The following is an 8,871-nucleotide window of genomic DNA, read 5'->3' on the forward strand; positions in this document are numbered from 1 at the left end:
TAATTTTCTTTTAAGAGTAAAACTTTATTATTATTATTATTATTATTATTATTTCTATTTATTTCAAGACTTGTGAACCTATGAGTTTTTATTAAAATATGTGGACCCTTCTTGATGTTATATTTATTGAATTATTCTTATTGTTGTTACTTATCTATTATGGGGTAGAAGGGTGTCACATTTAGTGGTATCAGAGCAGGTCGATCCAATCGGCCGTGAGTTATGAGTCTACTATGCTTGTTTGGTAGATGAATGATGGAATATGTGACACCCTCTACCCCGCATATCATAAATCAATAAATTTAAATAATATAACTTTAATAATCAAACATGTTTAAAGAGTATCACATTTTTAACATTCATAATCAGCGGAAATTACAAAGAAATAAATCTCAAAGTTTTCAAAGTAATTTAAAATAACATTAACAACCTAATCTAATCTTATCTATACCCCGATGTCACATGTCCTATCAGAGCATAGCCCATAAAGAAGCCTAAGCTTCACCACCAACATCCTCAGCCTCATGCTGATAATCACCTGTATAACGGTTAAAGAAAAACAACACAAAGAAAAAGGGAGTGAGAAAACATCTCACTCGGCTCACAGTGTAGGAATATATATACTAGATAGCCAAACACAAACAAAACATATATAACATAGATTAACAATATCACATCTTACTCATTCAAGGCATATCCATTTGTCATATAATATCAAAAGACACATGTATGGACACGGACTACATTTTATCATGCATGTGGCGCCAGTCACTTATCACGTAGTATATTGCCGCTAGCAATACACAAAGAGTAGTCTAGGAGTACATGCCGGGACACAACCTCTGCGCACTCTCACTAGAAGGACATACTACCAGAGTCTCGTCGGGATAGCTAAGCCGCGCAAGATACACCCCATGCACACAATGGGCGAGACTGGGACTTCCAAACCGAGCCATCCCCAAGGACTGATCCCCACAGCTTTTACACTAGGGGGCCTTCTCTGGCGGCGTATTCCATATCGTACCCTTATCACTTTATGCAAATGATGCATGTCAAACAAGACTCTATGTATTCTCATATCACTTTATCACTTTCCATGGTCATTTCTCTTTATCACATTTCATATCTCATTGTCACATTATCACATTATCTATCTCATGGTCAATCATATCTCATGGTCATTTCACATCATATTTCATCATCACATCATATCATTAGAAACATCATTTCATATCTCATGTCTCAATCATATTTCATATTATCTCATGGTCATTTCACATCATCATATTTCATCATCACATCATATCATATTATCATCATATCATATCATCACATTCACATTCATAATCTCAACAGAATTTCTATTCATACACACATATTAACCAAGCAATTAGAACATACAAACAATATAACATACAACAAACACAGGATTGGGGGCCAATCCCACTACCCAGCATACAATCCCACACCCAGAGCGAGATTTCTCACTCCCCCCCTTACCTGGATAACAGGCACTGAAACTAAAGAAGAGCTTCCTCCTCTAGGCTCCTTCTACTAGGGTAGAACCACCTCGTATGGATTCCTCTAGGTCTTCAAAGAGAAGAAGAGGAGAAGAAGAGAGTATAAGAGAAGAGAGAATGAGAATTGAGGGATGGTTTGCAATGGAGAAGTGAAGGCCTATTTATAGCCTCCATAACACATTAAAATAATGGAAAATAATGGAAAAATCTTAGACAAAACGAAATGGGATGAGTTGGTGTTGTTAGTGGGATGAGTTGGATGCCATATTCTTTTCCGCACCGATTTTTGACCACCGAATTTGACCTTCTAGACGGCCGAATTTGTGAATGGTTACTTCATGAAAGTTGTAGGGTTTTCTTGTATCTTTCCATAGCCACCAAGTTTGCATTATTTGAACAATCACAGCCCAATTTATTCCCTAAACACCGAGGCTTGCCAATCAGCCCAGCGAGAAACAATTGTATCAATCAAATTCCAATTTTTGACCTTCTATACGACCGAATTTGCAAATGGCTATTTCTTACAAAGTTGTACGTTTTTCTCTTATCTTTCCATTGACACCAATTTTGCATCATTTGGACCACCACAGCCCAAGTTATACCCCAAAAACCGATACTTGTCAGTCAGCCCAGCGAGAAATGGTTCTTAAAAAATTCACAACTATCTAATTAGGTCCAACAACACACATATCTTTCTAAGCATAAATGGAGTGTAAATTATCTACAATTGAAGTAAAATATAACCACCAATTTATGACCAAATACCACATAATAATAATAATAATAGTAATAATAACCATTTTGAAAACTAGGGTGTTACAATTCTCCCCTCCTTTAAGAAATTTCGTCCTCGAAATTTACCTGAAAACAGGAATGGATAATCTTCTCTCCCCTTGCTTTCTAGTTTCCATATAGCGCCTTCTTCAAAGTTTCCTCCCCAAATAGCCTTGACTAAAAGAATTTCCTTACCTCTTAGTTTCTTTACCCTCTTATCCTCAATCCTCAAAGGTATAGTCTCATAGGTGAGGTTATCCTTTAACTGAATGTTGTCGGATTCCACAATATGAGATGAATGTATTTTCTAGGTTGAGAAACATGAAAGACATCATAAAGATTTGATAGGGATGGAGGTAACGCAATTTGGAAAGCTACATCACCAATTCTCTTAAGGATCTGGTAGGGACCAATGAATCGTAGAGTAAGCTTGCGAGATTTAAGTGCTCTACCAATTCCAGTCCAAGGAGTTACTTTAAGGAATACATGATCTCCTTCTTTAAACTCAAGGTCTTTCCTTCTTTTATCATGGTAGCTCTTCTGCCTACTCTGTGATGCTCTCATTTTCTTTTGGATTGTCCTAACCTTTTCAGTAGTTTGTTGAACTATTTCAATTCCTAATATGGCACTCTCTCCAGATTCTGCCCAACACAAAGGTGTTCTACATCTCCTACCATACAAAGCCTCATAGGGTGCCATCCCAAAATCTAGAGGTGAACCTAGGATCTCTATCCGAAACTATACTAGTAGGAACCCCATGCAACCTTACAATCTCACCTACGTACAACTTGGTTAACCTTTCCAAAGGGTATCTAATGTTAATGGGAATAAAATGGGCAGACTTAGTTAATCTATCCACAATGACCCATATAATCATCCAAGTTCTTCCATGTCCTAGGTAATCCTACTACAAAATCCATCGAGATGCTATCTCATTTCCACACAGGCACATCTAAAGGTTGCAGTAAACCTGAAGGTTTCTGATGTTCTCCCTTAGCCTTCTAACATACTAAGCAAGCATACACAAATTCTTCTATCTTAGGCCACTGGAATATTTTCCTAAGGTCTTGGTACATCTTAGTGGCTCTTAAATGGATGCTAAGAGTACTCTTGTGTCCTCCCTTTAAGATCATCTTTCTAATTTCAAGATTACTAAGCACCCAAATTTATTCTTGCACCTCAAAACAACATCAATTCCAATTTTTTTTTTTTTTTTATTATAAATTTTAATCATATTCCTACTAATCTTTTCCACTTGGTTCACTAGAAAAGATTCTAATCTCATCCATTAATTCACTAGTTATTTTCAACCATAGTCAATTCAATGTTCCTAAAGGTAGTCTCACACATCAATCATAAGTCCCTAAATTCTCCAATCAAATCCAATCCTTAAATATATTAGTGATCATCGTAATCAAGGCATCTGTCATAATATTGATATTACTTCTATGATCATCTGTAAAGATCAAGCACCTAAGCATGTTATACATATCAAATCACTAATTTTACTGCTCCATCTTCAACCAATTCAAACCCCTATCCATCACCTTATTCTATAGTCTCATATCTTGTTACCAATATGAATCAACTAATTGTATTTCTCCAATTTATCTCAATGGTCCACTTGTTACTCGAGTCACACCTAGTTTTTCACCACTAGGAGTAATCTCACAAGTCAGACTTAAATCCCTAAAAAGATCCTTCTTTCTAATCATAAGGAAAAATATAAAGGTTTCCTACTCAAAACATTGGTTACCACAATGGCTTTGGCCAAATAACCAGTAAGATCAAAATCTTATTCCTTAAAAATTTCTAACTATCTCTTTTGGTCAATAGATATTTAAAACTCTTATGATCGCTAAATACCTCAAGCTTAGAATCATATAGGTAATGTCTTCAAATCAAGGTCATGGGTAAGGTAATTCCTTCTCATAAATTCTCAATTTTCTAGAATCATAAGCTACTTATCTGTTCCTTCTTGCATCCACACTCTATCCAATCTTATCTTAGAAACATAACTATGTTCCACAAAAGACTTACTAAAATCTAGTAGTATTAACACTAGTCAATCTTGCCTTAAGAGTTGGAACTACTCTCATACTTACTATCCCACATAAAGACAATACTCCTCTTAGTGAATGTAGTTAAGGGCAAAGCTATCTTAGAAATTCCTTCAATAAATCTCCAATAATAATAAGCTAACATCATAAAACTCTTATCTTCACTAATTGGCTTAGATATCTCCCCACTTAAATACAACTTCTACCTGAGACATATCCATGTTTACCTTAACTGGAATTTACAAGAACTAGAAAACTTATCTCATACAATAAAAATAATAAATAAATCAATCAATCAATCAATAAATAAGATAAAATAAAATAGTAATACTTAACATACAACCGTCTTGAATATATCTCCACCTTCAACTACAATATGATCATATCACACCCTAAGATCAATCTCACTAACCACACGACATTCACCAATTGATCCCTAAGGTAATCTATCCACATATCAACATACATGCTTACTAAATCATATTAGAATACCATCTTTAAACCTTCAAATATACCATCGATAAGCATGTACATGAACAAACTTTATCACATAGCATTATACAACCTTTAAACAACCTCTCAATCCTTATGCAAACACCCCAAAACAAAATCAATTCTTATCCTTGCATTGCCTAACGATTCAAAAATATCATGAAACCATACATATCCCTTCAACAATGTTTAAAGAAAATGATACCTAGAGAGTTATACTTATTCAAATGATCTCAAACCTATCTCAAAATAAAGATAAGAGAATAAGCTACAACTCCTACGAAGACATAGAATTCTAAAAAGATCATCTTCTTAGCTACAAATTTCAAAAACCGCAGCAGATATATTCAGCGCTTATAACTAGACCTTTGATCACCAAAGTAGCTATAACTAGAGTTCTATACCTCCGTTTTACCTGATTCCAGTTCCATTAGAAAGATAACGTCCAAAGCTACTACTTTTGTGAAGACCATAAAATCTGATTCTGTCAATATGATACTCATACAGGCACAACAAAATTTTAACGAAAATAATCCCCATATTATACAGCAATAGTGTACTAACATTTCACAAAATACCTCAACCATTCCAAACTCACTCCTTTCCACCTTAAACTCATATTCAAGCTTTCCATTACAATCCTAGACCAAAACAGCTCACATATTTAGTGCAAAGGACTTAGAGAATAATATTCACATATTGCCTAAACCATAAAAGTTAACATGAAGCACCAATACTCAAGGAACGTTTCAACCTCTCATCAAAATATCAAAACTCCAATTCTCAGATACAACCTCCTTGGATTCAATCGCTACTACTATAGATTCCTAAATTTCATTAATCGTAAACTTTTGACAAATTAATGTCTCTCCTAATTCTAAGGTCTCAATAGGCTTTATCCGTACTATTGGTACATAAGCTCACCATACGAGTGATACTACTCAACCACTACTTCTTACGTAAGCAAGAAGTATCAAACAAATAAGCAATTATGAAAAGAGCAATCAAAAATAGCATCATCAAATTATATCATGTCTATCAAACAAATCCTGAGAACACAATGCACACAACATAATCAATCATCATATTAGCACATCAATCAACTCATCACATTATTAATCTACCAAACAAGCATAGTAGACTCATAACTCACGGTCGATTAGATCGACTTGCTCTGATACCACTAAATGTGACACCCTCTACCCCGCATATCATAAATCAATAAATTTAAATAATATAACTTTAATAATCAAACATGTTTAAAGAGTATCACATTTTTAACAAACATAATCAGCGGAAATTACAAAGAAATAAATCTCAAAGTTTTCAAAGTAATTTAAAATAACATTAACAACCTAATCTAATCTTATCTATACCCCGATGTCACATGTCCTATCAGAGCATAGCCCATAAAGAAGCCTAAGCTTCACCACCAACATCCTCAGCCTCATGCTGATAATCACCTGTATAACGGTTAAAGAAAAACAACACAAAGAAAAAGGGAGTGAGAAAACATCTCACTCGGCTCACAGTGTAGGAATATATATACTAGATAGCCAAACACAAACAAAACATATATAACATAGATTAACAATATCACATCTTACTCATTCAAGGCATATCCATTTGTCATATAATATCAAAAGACACATGTATGGACACGGACTACATTTTATCATGCATGTGGCGCCAGTCACTTATCACGTAGTATATTGCCGCTAGCAATACACAAAGAGTAGTCTAGGAGTACATGCCGGGACACAACCTCTGCGCACTCTCACTAGAAGGACATACTACCAGAGTCTCGTCGGGATAGCTAAGCCGCGCAAGATACATCCCATGCACACAATGGGCGAGACTGGGACTTCCAAACCGAGCCATCCCCAAGGACTGATCCCCACAGCTTTTACACTAGGGGGCCTTCTCTGGCGGCGTATTCCATATCGTACCCTTATCACTTTATGCAAATGATGCATGTCAAACAAGACTCTATGTATTCTCATATCACTTTATCACTTTCCATGGTCATTTCTCTTTATCACATTTCATATCTCATTGTCACATTATCACATTATCTATCTCATGGTCAATCATATCTCATGGTCATTTCACATCATATTTCATCATCACATCATATCATTAGAAACATCATTTCATATCTCATGTCTCAATCATATTTCATATTATCTCATGGTCATTTCACATCATCATATTTCATCATCACATCATATCATATTATCATCATATCATATCATCACATTCACATTCATAATCTCAACAGAATTTCTATTCATACACACATATTAACCAAGCAATTAGAACATACAAACAATATAACATACAACAAACACAGGATTGGGGGCCAATCCCACTACCCAGCATACAATCCCACACCCAGAGCGAGATTTCTCACTCCCCCCCTTACCTGGATAACAGGCACTGAAACTAAAGAAGAGCTTCCTCCTCTAGGCTCCTTCTACTAGGGTAGAACCACCTCGTATGGATTCCTCTAGGTCTTCAAAGAGAAGAAGAGGAGAAGAAGAGAGTATAAGAGAAGAGAGAATGAGAATTGAGGGATGGTTTGCAATGGAGAAGTGAAGGCCTATTTATAGCCTCCATAACACATTAAAATAATGGAAAATAATGGAAAAATCTTAGACAAAACGAAATGGGATGAGTTGGTGTTGTTAGTGGGATGAGTTGGATGCCATATTCTTTTCCGCACCGATTTTTGACCACCGAATTTGACCTTCTAGACGGCCGAATTTGTGAATGGTTACTTCATGAAAGTTGTAGGGTTTTCTTGTATCTTTCCATAGCCACCAAGTTTGCATTATTTGAACAATCACAGCCCAATTTATTCCCTAAACACCGAGGCTTGCCAATCAGCCCAGCGAGAAACAATTGTATCAATCAAATTCCGATTTTTGACCTTCTATACGACCGAATTTGCAAATGGCTATTTCTTACAAAGTTGTACGTTTTTCTCTTATCTTTCCATTGACACCAATTTTGCATCATTTGGACCACCACAGCCCAAGTTATACCCCAAAAACCGATACTTGTCAGTCAGCCCAGCGAGAAATGGTTCTTAAAAAATTCACAACTATCTAATTAGGTCCAACAACACACATATCTTTCTAAGCATAAATGGAGTGTAAATTATCTACAATTGAAGTAAAATATAACCACCAATTTATGACCAAATACCACATAATAATAATAATAATAGTAATAATAACCATTTTGAAAACTAGGGTGTTACAGAATATGTTTTGCTTTATGATGAGGATAATGATGATGATGATGATGTTTCCCTTGTGTTGTTAGTGTTGTGCTTACACTTATATTGTTTTCTCAGAATTTGGCTGAAAGACATGATATAGCTTAGTTGAGGCTATTCATGATTGCTTATTTGTTTTGATACTTCTTGCTTACGTAAGAAGTAGTGGTTGAGTGGTATCGCTCGTATTGCAAGCATATGTGCCAGTAGTAGTGGACGAAGCCTTGCTAATCAACTAGAAATTATTGGGACCTTAGATTTGGGTGAGACATTGATTTGTCGAGAGTTTACGGTTAATGGAGTTTCTAGAATCTATAGTTGTAGCGATTGAATCCAAAGAGGTTTTATATGAGAATTGGAGTTTTGGTATCCTTGATGAGAGATTGAAATGTTGGTAATTCCCTTGAGTGTTGGTGTTGGCATTGGCATGTTTACCGTTTATGGTTTAGGTAGCATGTGAGTTTTATTTTCTAAGTCTGTTGTGCTAAATATGTGAGTTGTTTGGTTTAGGATTGTAGTGGGAAGCTTGAATATGAAGTTGAGGTGTGAGTTTGGAAGGGTTGATGTATTTTTGTGGCCTTAGATATATTGATATACTATTGCTGTTTGGTGTAGAGGATATTTTCGCTGCAGTTTTGTTGTACCATTATGACTACCATATTGACAGATTTAGATTTTATGATCTTCATAAACGTTGTAGCCTTAGACGTTATCTTTCCAATGGAATTGGAATCAGGTAAAA

The 8,871-nt window shown here is 35.5% G+C and overlaps 1 long non-coding RNA gene across 1 annotated transcript; it reads right to left on the reverse strand.

Moving 5' to 3' along the window:
* Positions 1–329: 329 nt before the first annotated feature.
* On the reverse strand, positions 330–8,114 carry LOC145956752 (uncharacterized). Its single transcript, XR_014432986.1, has 3 exons — positions 7,272–8,114; positions 1,501–6,309; positions 330–538 (listed from the first exon to the last, which is right to left on the reverse strand). It is a non-coding gene; the product is annotated as an uncharacterized LOC145956752 (long non-coding RNA).
* Positions 8,115–8,871: the final 757 nt, after the last annotated feature.

The sequence above is a fragment of the Cajanus cajan genome, chromosome 4, assembly GCF_000230855.2.
Source record: "Cajanus cajan strain Asha chromosome 4, NIPB_CcT2T_4, whole genome shotgun sequence".
Classification (NCBI taxonomy): domain Eukaryota; kingdom Viridiplantae; phylum Streptophyta; class Magnoliopsida; order Fabales; family Fabaceae; genus Cajanus; species Cajanus cajan.